This window comes from Aptenodytes patagonicus, chromosome 16 (assembly GCF_965638725.1).
Source record: "Aptenodytes patagonicus chromosome 16, bAptPat1.pri.cur, whole genome shotgun sequence".
NCBI classification, from domain to species: Eukaryota; Metazoa; Chordata; class Aves; order Sphenisciformes; family Spheniscidae; genus Aptenodytes; species Aptenodytes patagonicus.
The window spans coordinates 5507052-5521607 of NC_134964.1; the positions used below are offsets into that span (position 1 = coordinate 5507052).

The 14556-nt window shown below is 43.2% G+C and overlaps 1 long non-coding RNA gene across 1 annotated transcript in view; it reads right to left on the bottom strand.

The window, feature by feature from the left end:
* Nucleotides 1-13223: 13223 nt before the first annotated feature.
* LOC143167916 (uncharacterized) overlaps nucleotides 13224-14556 on the bottom strand; it is a 49170-nt gene continuing 47837 nt past the window's right edge. Inside the window, exon 3 of the long non-coding RNA XR_012996630.1 lies at nucleotides 13224-14008. This is a non-coding gene — a long non-coding RNA (uncharacterized LOC143167916). The remainder of the gene's footprint in view (nucleotides 14009-14556) is intronic.

Sequence of the window (14556 nt, forward strand, 5' to 3'; positions counted from 1 at the left end):
TGGCGCTGCTTCTAGATTTTAATTAAATTCAGAAAGGACGTCCTCAGGCTCAGCACCGACAGAGGCAGCAATGGCAGCAGACCCCAGGTCCATTATTCTGCAGGGGGTGTGCCAGTGCCTTGGGCACGTCTACGTCTGACTTTCCATGTGTGTGCAACAGCAGGGTACAAACACTGCTGTTTGGGAACCTTTCTATTACCCTATGCTTAGTGTCGGGCTGTAACAGATCACGGAGAGATGAATCTCCAAAAATCTTCTCCAAAGCTGAAGCTGAATCTCCAAAAATCTCCTCCAAAGCTGAAGATCATCTTTGGTCCATTGGCTGAGCCGCGGGGCAGTATAGGGCATGCCCAGCAAACCTCCTCCCCGCAGCCAGGGAGCCGAGGTGAGCACAATATCTGCTTTAAATGCCTGCAACACCAATTTCAAATATCCCCCTACCCCGGTCACTGAGGCAGTCCAGCTTTGCTCCTCTCAATCTCACCTCAGCATCATGCCTGAACAGCGTAGCATAGACAGCTGGATAGCAAGCAAGCAATACTCCTCCAGACTACAGAGCTCCTCTAGCAAAACATTATTACTAATAACTAATTAAGCTTACAAAAGAACCTTTCCATTTTTGTTCCAGTGGTTGCTGTGAGCAAATCTGGCAGTATGAAGTCATTTTTGTATATCCTGGTTGTATTTCATCATGCTGATGTCACCATTGTCCATATGGTATTTATGAAGCTGGAGATCAATATTAAATACTGGATTTAGGATCCATTGACAGAGTTGTAGCTCTGACTGCATTCGACCTTCTTTGGCTGACAGGGAGCCAGAAGGGTTTTTCCATGTCATTCTGTTAAAGGAGTTTCCACTGCTTGACTTTCTCCTCTCGTTACACCATACCGCAGCGACAACATTCATTCGGAGTAAAAAAAAAACTCTCTGAGGAAATAGTAAAAATTTATGAAAGAAATCTCCAGAGAACAAAACATCAAACCAGCAAAGAGACTGAGTGTGAGAAAACAGCCAAGGAATAATGTGAAAAATTGATGAGTAGAGCTGCAGATACTTGAAAACAATAAACAAGCAGAATCTACTTAATTAGGGGTGATTGTAATGTTACTTCTCTGGGTTAAAAACGCTAACTTTTATATCCATCGGGATTTTGACACTCAGATAACAGTGTGTCCAGGCGTTTCAGTTCCCCGCTGTTCTCTTTGCGACACACAAAAATTATGTCCACTATTTTTTCCATGAAAAATTACCAGCATTTTATTCCAAGCTGTTTCACAAATCAAAGCTGTCACTACAGCGAGGATGAAATATTCTTCGGATATCCACACTCCTCCTCCTACCGCTCTGAGAGGGGGGACAAACATATGTTTTTAAGAACAAATAATAATATGTTGTATTTAAATACCTTTATCTGGCAGAATAGGCATGTACCTATGAAGAAAACCCCAGAGGAGATACGATCTGCATGAACAGGGTACCAGATAACAAGGCAAACGTTTGCATCCCAGCTTTGCTGGGCAGCCCCGCAAGCATCACTTCCTTTCCCTCTGCCCTGCTTCTCCTCCAGCCCTGTCTGTCTTCCTTACTCAGCTCTTGAACTGGGCAAGACAGACTTTATCCCCCTCTGTGTTTAAGATGACACCTATAACTTCATCTCATGTGATGCCCCTGGTTGCTGCTGTATAATAAAACCTCCAGAAACATAACCACTGATTTGTTTCTCTAAGCAGACTGAAGCCTATAAATTTTCCTGCTGACAATTTATGTATATATATACACGTACACACACACATCTATAGGCTGTCTTCATGCTCACCATCTGTAAGTTCATCGCCTTCACTAATCCATCCTTTTCCAATCAACTTTCTCCAACTCTCCCAAGCGATTTGGAAGACTCAAACCCTCGCAGGTGGCAGCATTTCTTCCTGAACTCGTGATGGCATTTTCTCTTAACTTCCTTTTAGCCTGGAGATCTTTCTTATGCTCCTAATCTTCCTGAAACCATCATTTCTTATCCAAAGCTGCTTAAGCAGTTGGAGAGTAACGTTCATTTCCAGGCAATATGTGCGCAAACTTGGATGAGGGCTGGTTTGCAAATGGAGCTGCGTATAATCCGGAATAAAATTAAACCTTAATCACTATGTTCCGAAGGAAAGATTTGTCACTGCCCAGCAAATGTGTATCTTAATAAAGACATTCATTCTCGCGGAGCACAAATCCATTTCTATCCACTGGCTTAAAAGGATGCGCATCTGCGCGCAGCAACTTTGGATTTTCCCCATCTGAAGCAGTAGGTTGCTGTTAAGAGGGGCTTATATATAAGCACTGGGGACCCTTAAAGAAGGGTACGTCATTATCGCTGTCTGAAGTACATTAGCATCAGCAGGCCACGAAGGGCTGGCTGTGTAAGGCACCTTAGTGAAAGGAGTTGCTGCCTGTGCTGCTGGCAGCCCGGGCACTGGGCAGGCAAAGGGCAGCTTCATCCCTGCCATAGGAAAGGATCCGAGCTGCAGATGAATTAAAGGCCCTTTTTCTTGCGTGACACTGGACCGTGACAGAGGTTAGAAATCAACCTAGGTCTCCTGAGCCACCGCCCTGTGCACTAACCACAAGATTTTTTTTCATCCTCTCCATTTCTCAACTGCTAGTAATTACACTTAGAAATGCTCTGGAAGCCAAAACAAACAAGCAAGATATTTCCAGTGAGCTTTCAGTTTGTTATTAATCCTTCAAAGACGGTTTTGTCCACAAGGCAATACAGAAAGTTATCATGTTGCTAAGCCCCCTTCCCTGCTTTGCATGTTTGCGGCATCATTGCTCTCTGATGAGCAAATTTGCGTACAGGCTGACATCTCCCTTTTTGGACTGGACGTTTTCTCTCTTACATGATGGGAAAAACAAATTCCACACTGAATCAGAACACAGCCTGCACAACTAATATGATCTGGATTTGTTTCAAAGGACAGGGATTTTGGTCACTCAGAACCTACCTCAGAACTGACTGGAAGTAATTTTGTGCATGTTCTTTTTCCCACCATACTACGAAGCATTACCTCATGAGCAGAGCATCCTGGGATGACAGTAAATATCCACAGATACTGGGTATTTGTTTTCTACCTCAGATTTCCTATTGCTTATCTCTAATTTTAAATAGAATCTGTGGGAAAAAATAGGCATTTACTGGATTTTTCTATACTACATTATTTTTACACAGATGTGAAAATTCCAGCACCTACTCATCCTGCACTGAGTCACTGGAATGTGCTTATCACAGGTGAATCTATTGAAGAAAGTCATCCTTATCGACATTTTGCCTTTTTCCTTGGAGCCTATTCATGCATGACCTCATGGAGCTTCACAAGAGTTGGCTGAAGGCTGGGCGCAGTGTCCCTCTACTTAGCAATATTATCTCACCTGGCATCATATTTTACGATCAGCAGACGTTATCTGGGAGATCTAATTCAAGAGAAACCGATGGGAATATTTCAATTCTGTTACTGACTTTTCTTCTCAAGCTTTGTAATTAATTCTTGCTGCCTCAGGCGGGCTGTAGCAGCTGGAGCTGTGCTCCATCACAAACACAAGCTAAAGCCCAAGCCGCCGTGTTTGGGCATCCTATCCCACCACGGTTGGTGACTCTGCCTCTGCTTCTGCTGTCTCTGATATAACGGTGGCAATGTAAAGGCAACACACGGTGATACGTTTCCCAATGAGGATTAACGACTAAGGAGATTCCAGTCCATAATAGCGTGGCACGTCAGGAGAGACCTTTTCACCTTTTCTTGCCCTGTCTTCAAGCCTCGCAGATTTCTAGGACTAAAGCATCTCATGTCATTCTCCAAAGTTGAACACTATAGCGTGAAGGACTGTTTTCAGACTTTCAGGGCAATCACTGAAGAATTCATTTAATGAGTCTTCCAACTTCTAGGGAAGAGATTGTTTACAAGCGTTTGGGCCAACAGCACAGGTAAAACTGGAGGAATTTCTGCTTGGCTTTGAAGCCAGTGAGTTCATTCAAACAATTGGGATTTAGACCTAAAAGTCCTTTTGAAAAGGACTAGTGGCATTGTTAGGCTCTTTAACTAAAAATCTGGGCCGCAGGGTTTGATGCTGGTCTGTTCGATGGGTGTCAGGGTATTCCCCTAACTCAACCGAGTACTATAAGTGCAGATCACATTATATGGCAAAAAATTCATGTAAGACTGGATTAGAGCCAAATAAACCTTCTAAGAAAAAAATCTAAAGACAGGCTGATGCCCAAATGTCTGCGCGGCCATTTAAACCCAACCTACTGAACATGTTTTACATCAGAAATTACGACCTAGTGAAGCGTGGAGGTGACTCAGATGCCAACATGTGCAAACACTGCTGGGCTGCCTCGCGGATGCACATCCAACAGAGTACATGCTGTCCGACCAAGCCTTCTTGGATAGTAGGTAGAGCTGGACCTGAGCCAAAGCTTGAAGACACAGATCAAGATTTCAGACTCCCTCTATAAAGTTCAAGTAAGTTGGCAAGTAGTGTTCTAGGGCTGGCCTATTCCTAGTTTTAACTACTTCTCTGGATAGATTGGGTATAGCTGCTATAAAGTGAAGACTGACTGGCTCAAATTTATTTTTAAAAACTAAACTAACCAGATGATTTTTTTATCTGACTATAGGCCAGTCCAACCCACATGAAGAAAAGGCTAGAGCACAGATCAAACACTTCTTGGCCAATGTGGCACTGCTATTAGGGGAGATTTCCAGCAAACTCTGTCACAAGTTGCAAGATATTTATCAGAAACAAATGGAGTTTGAAATTTCATGACATTTAATTTTTTAAGACAGTAATTGCCTATTTCCTTACCAAAATTAGAAACAGAAAATGTTTTCAAAAGTCCTCTCTCCAGCAACCTCTACTGTAATTCAATTCCTTTTCTTTGCAGCTAAGGCATTGATCCTTTGTAATAGAAGTCCAATACAGTCTCATACCCGATGAGCTCAGTTCAAGTGCAGGCACGAGCAGTGCCAGGAGGAGAGCGCTGGGTCTCTTCTGCTGCAGGAGGAGCGAGGTGAGCGTGCTTTCGAGAGAACGACTAAGGCAGCTGCAAGATATAAGTTTCACTTTATCAGTCTCTCAAGGAGAAAACAACTTTGCTTGCCATTAACCTCCTTCTGGAAGCTACAATACTTGTCCTTAAAAATTAAAGGATGGAAATGGGTTTTCTGTAAAGTTTGTTCCAGTTCACCACTCAGAAGCTGAAGAGCAGAAGGTGAAGACTAGCTGTTTGAAATATATGTGTGTGTATATACAGATATATATACACACACACTTAGCCATAATCTGGACACAACCTCCCACAAAGTGACATGCAAAACCGTGTGGACCACTTGCAGATTTGGGTTGTCTCTTAGTCCATCACATTAAGAGAGAGCAAAAGAGTGAGAACATAGACAGTTTGCAGGAGATGACTGTAGGAAAAAACAGATATGTTATGCAATTTAATCATCTTGCTGGTGTTGCTTCCCATCTCCTTACCTTGTCCTTGGTGATACGCCCTACAATGCTACCATCCTCTGTAAATGGATGTGCAGGTGGATTGCTGCATGGTGGTGCCCCAGATGCATGTGACTCCATCTGCCTGCTTGAGGTTTCTTCAAAAGATCTTGACAGTGACTGCAAATTTTTTTAACAGCGGTCAGGTCACCAGTCACTGCTCACTGTATCCATTTGTGGTACGGGCACATCCTATGAGTAAAATTTTAACTAGCATAATTATCCTTTGATGAATTAGTGGGATTAAGCAAACTTCATTTCAATTATATCTACCTTCCATGCCTTTTTGCCGCACACCCCAGCTGTAAACATTTGTAAAATGCCTCAGTAACTCTTGGAAATGATTGTACCACAGTTACAAGAAATTCCAGAGTCCCACATAAAATCGTGCTTGGAATGCAAACTAAAACTACTGGGCAAAGCAAATGAATTATCATTATTCTTGCAAGTACTTCATGGAGCTCTCTGTGCTCCAGGGATCTTGCTGTACTTTCCGAGGTTTCCGAAGGATATGAAACTATATTGCCCTGAGCATGCATTGTATAACCTTCAAGTCCCTGCAGCATAAACGTGGGTAAACACTGGAAGATATAATTAACTGGCATAATAGCAGGACTTGCAGATCCGACTGATGGGAGCGGACAATGAGTGTCTTCCTCTGAATGTGATCTGACTTGCTCTCCAAAACAGTTCTTGGAGGACTTAACTTCAGAGGAAAGTGCTTCTACTACTGAAAATACCCTGCCCTCAACACCATATAGCTAATTCAATAGTATTTCTGATGGGTGGTGGCTGAAAACAGAGGCAGTTTTAAGGGGACGAGGTGAAAATTAAAGCAATGCATTGGGTGTGACCATGTGGTTACATCCTTTTATCCTGCTGCTGGGCTGTCAGTATTCCACCCTTGAACCCCAGGTTTTCCCTTTAATGTTACTCTTTTTCTCTCACACCTCTGTACCCTACTGATCTATTTTCTCCTGGTCATTTTAAAGTCTAGATCTTCCCCTTTATGTCTTTTGTGGCCCCTCTAACTTTGGAAAATTGTGATGATACCTGAATTTACAATAAAGAAAATTATCATAGGGATCTCACAGCCTTGCCAAGGACACTATGCACGTGTTCACACAGGATGAAAATAGTTCTGGGATCTCGCATCACTTCTCAAGGTGGATCCCCCTCGAGTGATACTGGTGGCTGTTAGATACTGCTGCATATTAGGACTGAAAAGCTGTTTTTGAGCAGAGCATGGGGAAAGACCGGAGCAAAGACCCCGCTGTGGACTGTCTTCACCAGGAGCTGGGCTGCTGACTCTCCCCGCTCCCCTCTCCCTCCCGTGAAGCCTCACGCCGGACGCAGATGGTTTCCGGGTCCCTAATCCACGGACCAGCCCGTGTCTCACGGAGGGGGTCACGTAGCAGGAGAAAGAGGCTGAGGTCACGGAGCACAGCATCTCCCGTTACATGACCCAGACACAGGCACGCAGACGCTGATTGACCCCACGTGCAGGCGTGTTCTGGGGACGGGCCCTTATCGTGTCACCAAAGGTACGGAGGGCTCATGTGGTGGGAAAGTTGCATATTGAGAGGCCTGCTCCCAATAAATCTGGTCTGAAATCTGACTAGGTTTACAGCAGCTGAATTGCATTCAACCCCTAAAATCCTTGCAAAGGCTTTTAATGTAGGAAAACATCCAGTGGCTGCAAGGGTTTCATTACACCTTGTGACTGGGAAAACGTCCGGCAGCAGTCAGTTAGTCATGCAGTCTATAGCGTAATTACAGCTCCACAGACCCAGAGTATGTTTTGGATTTGCTCCACAGACACGGGGTAATTACTACCCTATAGATCCAAGGCTTTTCAAGGATTTATAGGGCTGGCATGTGGTACACCCCGTGGAAAAACAGCGGATTGGGCATGATATAACAGGTATGATACTGTATATTAATTTCCACGGAAACCCTTGTGGATAAACTGATGCAAGACCAAACAGAGCATCAACTAGCAATTGTGCTGTGATCAGTAAGCACTTGCTGATCAGTGTTCATGCTTGGGCTAAAGGTTTCTTTGTAGGGTCAGCTAGGATGAGATCATTAGTGCTCTTTGGGGAACGCCTCGTCATACCCACAGGAGTTCTGTGGGAAGAAAAAATGATCACTTCTTAAGTAAAAGTGCTAAAACATTTTTACCAATTGCCTGCTGACAAATCAGTGGAACATCTGAGTAGTCGTCTCTTGGTGCAACTCTATCAAGACCAGCAAAACCACAGTGGAGTTGGACTTAATTTGCCCCATTGCCTTTTGAGCAATTCAGTGTTTTCTAAATTCTTCCCTCTCTCATTTTTCATTTTTGCTGTGACTTTCCAGCAGGCAGCAGAGACAAGATACATGCTGAGTGATCATCCTGTTCAGTTTTCCACATCTGACACTCAAAAAAAAGAAATATGCGGAGAGGAAAGAACGGTTTGTAGTGAGCGATAACAGCTCTGCCTGTTGCTACCACGGGACATTGCTGACGTGAGGATGGTGGTGTTAACACACGTGGGCTGTGTAACAGCATGCTGGGAAAGTAGGCGAGTTTGGTGGCAATGGACCATTTAAGGCAAAAGGGATGGGACATGCAGAAAGTCAATGGCAGAGCAGGAACCGAGCACAGGCGAGGTCTGCGCAAGCCTCTGTACAGCTGTCTGGATCAGTCCCCGGGCTGCTGGGGTGTCATGGCATACCTGGGCTGAGTTTCAAGTCGACCTCAACTGATTTATGGGCTGGATGGAGACCTAGAAAACCTGCAGCAATTCTGCATGGGGGTTCTCTGTGAAACTCAGCAAAACTGTGAAACTCCAGCTGAGCTTTGTCCTGATTTTTCTGAAACTCGGATAAATGTAAACCAAAAGCCTCAACCCAAATACTGCCAAATTATGGGGAATGTGCCAAAATGGAGAGTATTTTTAAATATCTTCCTCTGTTCTGTGGCTTATGGGATGGGCATAGGGATACTAAGCAATAAACAAAGGAATACAGAGACAGTGTTTTGTGAACTTTGTACATGACCTTTTCCACGAGGTGAAGTTATTGTATAAGACTTTCCTGTCTGAATGGGAAGGGAACAAGCAGGACAACACAATAAACGATCTCTCAGCAAATGCTGAGGACTCAATTACAAGGGTATGGCCTAATTTCAAGGTCCCAGCCAAACTGAAACAGCTGCTGAGCCACAGTTGGGTGTAAGGCATCACAGGACCCTTGGATCAGAGGGGCAGTCAGCAGTCCAGGGCTGTCCATAAAAAGACAGTCTCTAGAAAAGTCTAAAAAACTCAAATGCGTCTATCTAACATCAGGGGATAAGTAAGCTCTAGGTAGAGAGATACAGAGTGATTTACTGCCCTTAAAATCTGTTTTCTCTTAAAAGTCTTTCTTCTAAATAAAAATCTTTCTTCTAAATAAATAGTACTTGGCTCGGATAGGGCCCTTTCTTTACTGTATACCAGTGTCATTTCTCCCAGAAAGCAGAGAACCGCAGGCAGTGAAAATAGGTCAGGCCTGCTGAGGTAATGGGGATAATTACCCTCACTCTGAGCCTGCAAATGGGAAAACAGTGTGATTTCTCCCCAAAACTCAGGATGTGAAGCTGAGATGATGTGTGCTTGAGAAGCCTGGGAAGCGCTGGAGCAGGTGCCCACGCCGGCTCCTGCAAAGCATCGGCAGCTGGACCATCTGCACCGTCCAGCGCTTGGGTGGAGAGGGAGGGAAGGAGGGAAGGCAATTAACTCTTCCCCATGAGAGGAAGAGCAAGAAAAGCAATGTTTGTCAATAGGAAACATGAAAAAAAACCCCAACCCTCCAACTCAACCTTCCGAATTCCACCCATCAGATAAGATAATGGAGCATTAACACTTCTCCATTTCACCCTTCCTGCCCTGCCCTGCAATTTGCAAATGGAACAGACGCCTCTGCATCCCTTTGCTCTTGCTAAGCTGCCCATCCTATCCCACATTCATCTGCTGGAATCACAGCACAGCACACGTATCAGTTCCTGTTATTAAATCAACAAAAATGGTGACGTTGACAAATGACAGCAGCTTTCTCCATCCTGGACTGCTGATGGTGTGACGGTGACCTGTCCTTCCTGGGGGGCAGGGACCGTGTCCAGAGCTCTGGAAGTTTTTAAGGGTTTGGTGATGGGGCAAAGAGGCCGATTGCTGGGGCTTCCCCCACTTACCCGGTGGGGTTTATAACCCACATCCTTTCCCATTTGATTGCACGGGGGCAGAGAAGAAAGCATGACTTTCTAAGAGCTGCTGAATGAAATACAAAGCAGCACCTTCTCCTTTGCAGGGGTATTAACAGAGCTGTTTCCCTGAGTGCACACATCGCTCAGTGAGTTCTTGGGTCCTTTCACTGGGAGCAAATATTGTGATTGCATTATGCCTACCCTGCAGTCTTCACGGGTCTAGAAAACGCCGTCATGGCTTGCAGCTTGTGCATTCAAAAGGAGTAAGTCTGTTTTTCATTGATTCATGAAAGTTTAAGACGAGAGGTGAAGCCTCTGTCTAGCATCGTTCACAGCCCAGTGAAGTCCAGGCTTTTAGCCTGGTATACCTTCTAGAAAGGCATCCAGCCTTGTTGTGAAGTGATAAAAAGGTCCGCTGACTCCTGCAGTAATTTCTTTCTGAGGATTATGTCACTCTGCTGTTAAACATGTTCATCTAATTTCTTGTTAGAATTTTATAATCAGTAGCTTCCAGCTACTGATTCTTGCTGCAGCCATCAAAATGGAGCACAGTATTCCAGGATCAGCCTCTCCTGCCATTTCTGTCCCTGTATACTCCAATATCTGTGCATTATTCTGCACTTTACTTGTTTTGTGAGTATTTTTTTAAATGCAGAATGCATTGGACAAGCGTCGTAAGTTGGAACAAAGTGATTGTGCATTAGTACCCCTAGGTTAGGAATTCCCCTTCATGTTTGAAGAGTATCAAAATGGCATGGGAACAAGTCCAGCAAATAGTCCTGACGGATGCTGCACGAGTTGCTAGCACTGGGCACAGAGTTCCCTTACTGCAAAACACTCCATCTTCCCCCTTAGAAATACAATGTATGTAAAGTAAAGGACCCAACTGTGGTTGAAAGAAGTGTTTTAAAGACAGAGAGCTTTGTTCTTATCCTTGCTGCTCCAGACATATACCAGAGTGAAATGGAACGGGGTATGGGGCCAAAATTAATATTATTTTTGGAAAGAGATTGATCCTGGAAAGTAAGTACATGAAAGAGGAAGAGAAACAAGGGATTGTTAGTTAAGGTCACTTTGAGGTCTGGCACACATGACCCGAAAAAGCCCCAAAGCTTTGGATTCAATCACCCCAAACAATGAAGAAATTGCCTGTGATTACATAGTTACAAGAGTGCACGGGGTAATTTAACAGTCGGAAATTGAATAAAAAAAGGCTAGGATATCCACAAACAAGATGTACTCTGCCATGTTATGAAGGGTTTGACAGCAGCCATAAGCACTTTTAGGTGAGCCTGCTGCTAACATCAGCCTGCCAAGAATATGACCGTCCTTGGGAGTATGGGAACATTGTAAACGGCTGGGCCTCTGTGGCTGGGCACGTAACTCGGCTTTCTCACCACTTCCTTCCTTCACAGTAAAAAAAAAAAAAAACAACGTTAAAAAAAGTGGGTATCTGGGTAGGCCAAATCCGCATCCAGTTTCCCAAAGCCCTTTATTAGAAAGTGCCTGAGCGTTTGAGCACGTAGAGCTGAGGCTATCAGGGAATTGAGGACACTTCCCGCTCCTCCACCCATTAGGACATTGGGAATTTTATCGAGGTTGGGACGTTAGGACCCGTGGGGGGAATTTTATCGAGGTTGGGACGTTAGGACCCGTGGGTTGATTCAGCTCTGCGCACTTTCACCTGAGACTGGGTTATTTGCTCTGCTTTATTGTTGTTTTATGGTGATATAATAAACCAGTTATCAGAAAGACCCTGGTCCAGGATGGAAGTTTTCCTTAGTTGAACCGAACTAACAAAGACCTGGGAAGTATAAATATTGCTCTGTCTTCCCCTCTGCTTTGGAGATGTTATAGACAGCCCTTGGCTATAGAGTGAGGAAAATCAGTTTGCTAAAATATCCACTGAAGCAGCAATATCTACTTGTATTAATAAGCGCAGAGTCCATCGCTGGAACAACCACAACACGGGAATAAATGTCACAGCAACCTCTAATGACAGAGTCCTGTAAGGCTTATTTCTAAAGAGTGGACAAGAAACCAATCTCCACAGAAATCCTTTGCTGCACTTTCTCCCTTTTTTATAAGGCCCCAAGGCTAATTAGCACCTAGCAACACCTCGAGAAAGATGAAACTTCATTTAGGGCTCATTGCTTTGACACACAGTTAAAGGATCAGGGAAACAGAAGTCTTTTTTTGGTATCTTATATCCCACAGACACAGAGTACCTGTAAGATGAGAAGAATATGCTTAGCTTTAATTAGCTTTCTAGAACTTGCAGACACATTTAACAAGCATAAACCCTGCCTATCTGGGGTCTGATATCAGACTGCACTAGTCATTAGCTCTCAATTGCTTCTCTCTGTCTTGCTTTGCTGAAATCTGCTCAGATTTGGAGGGATGTGGGAAAGAAACCACTTTGCTATGTACAAAATAGGTAGGAATTAAACTTCAGGAGAAGAAGTGAAGAAGGGGAAAGAGATGGAATATTAATAAAGCTAAATTTTATTTAAATAAAATATTGTTTTAATAATATTATTGTAAGTATGAATTTGCTCTAAAGGTAATCATCAATACTCTTACTGAGAGGATGAGCGGTAGTCTCTGTTTTACCTCCACATGCTCAACTTATTTATTTACATATCAACATACCTGTTTCTTCCTCGAGGAAGCCCAGTCACTGATGCCACTCGCAGGGATGGCAGACCCCCAACGGGCATCGAGCTACACGAAGCTGCCACATGGAGCATCAGATGGAGCCCAGCAAGGTCTTGCAGGGAAATCCTGGTAGTGCTGTGGCTTGGGTATCACTTCCACTCTGACAAACCCTCCCAGATGTACACAGTGCATCCTTAGTCGAGGAATTCAGGGGGACAAATTTTAAGATGCACATTCCAGTCCTGGGAGCAACTGGACTAATTGGGAGCTGGAGCGATGATTATCATAACATGATGTTTCAGTCAGCCTTTAGACATAAGTTGAAACCCTCTGCAATGGAAATTAAGCAACTCTATTTTAATTAGTTCCCTACGTAAGTTTGAAAGAAAGTAAGCTGTCAGGCTGCTGCAAAGCAATACTTTGTGTCAGGGGCAACACTCTTATAAAAGACCTTGTGTCTCAGATTGAGGGGAATTACCTCTAACCTGAAAAGAAAACATTTACCGCAGTGAAGAATGCTTCAAATTCCCTGGAAAGAAGTTTCTTTTTGTCTTCTTTGGCACTAACTCTTTAAGCATTTTATAATCCCGGACAATCTCAAGCACTGAAAAGTGCAGTATTTCTAGATATGGAATTGGCAAATGCTCAATGAGAGAGAGAGAGAGAGAAAATGCTTTTTCCTTTTTTTCCCCTCAAACTTGTTTTTGTCATTAAACTGAGCTGACAATGAGCTGAATTTTAGTTCCTACATTTAAGTAGAAAGACATACAACAACACAAAACATCTGATACAATTGACATTTAATACTGTTCATCTGTAATGAAGATCTCCTGTGACTACTTTTCTAATTCCTGTTAACACAACTTCCTAATGCTAATTACTTTCACACTTGGCTTATGAGTTTTTTATAGTGTGTGCGCAGACAACAAACAGCTAATAGTAACAATAGTCATAAAACCACAGCCACCCACGCCATCAAAATACTTAGTGTCGTACTTTCTAACCTAGGACTGTTTTCCAAACCTTAAATAATCAGCTGAGCTGGTTTGCACATTTTGCAAACTTAATTGGACCTCAGTATGGATGAAGATTGTGAAGATTTTTGTTCTGGCTAATAATAGTTGTACTTTATCTTGCTTTGCCTTTTAACTAAATATGCCCTAATTGTGTATTTACATTTGCTGGCATGTGCAAAACATTTTAAGTAGATGGGCAAAGCAGCTAATTAGTATTGTACATTCTGTACTTGCATGGTACACCAGAACATTGTTCAGTGGAGGCAGGTTATCAAGCCCATAGTCAACATTATTCATTAATTCAAAAATAGGAGTCATAGACGAGGACCCCGCATTAGTGCTCTGAAACTTGTATCCAATAGCATGAGATTTCTTATCAAATATTTTTATGACATCATATGCGGAGTTTTGCTGATTAACAATTTTGAAAAATATGGATCTGTGCTGTAGGTCGTACTTCTACATAAGGTTTTGTTTACTGCTTGCTCAGTTCCTGTTCCCAATCAGAATTCGCAATTCTCCACTCAGACTGTGCGTGTTCTTGTTCCTTTGCTTGTTCCTCTTTCTCCTGTGGAAGACATAATTTGTAGCATCAACAAATGTGTAGCAAAAAATCGATAAACAAATGTTCTGTGTTGAAAATGAGTGGATTTCTTGTTTAAGCATATTAGCATGATTTCTGCATAAAGTACAAGGAACATACGTGGGCTTTAATGCAATGCGTTTAAAATACTAGTTAGAAGCAGTCTAAGAGTCAAGGGTTTCTCTCTAGAGACTACTGCAGATTGTTCACAATTATCCAGGAGTGTAATGGGGATTATAAGGAGCTATATTTCTTCATAATGGGGATGAGGATAATGTAGTTTAAAACCACAGACGGTACTTCGCTGTGCTTTGATATGCAGTCATCTGCCAGCTGGTTGCTTTATCACGAAGGAAGCTTAAGAAGGCAAGCACAAGAAGCATTTGGTTCTGTATCAGAGATCTCACGGGTCGTTAATGCACTTTTTCTGGGAGCGGTGGTGCTAGGACATGTGATTACCACTTTTTTCCTATTGAGCTGACAAACATGATTTCAGGCATTGGTTTGTGCGTCATGCAAAATGGTCCAGGATT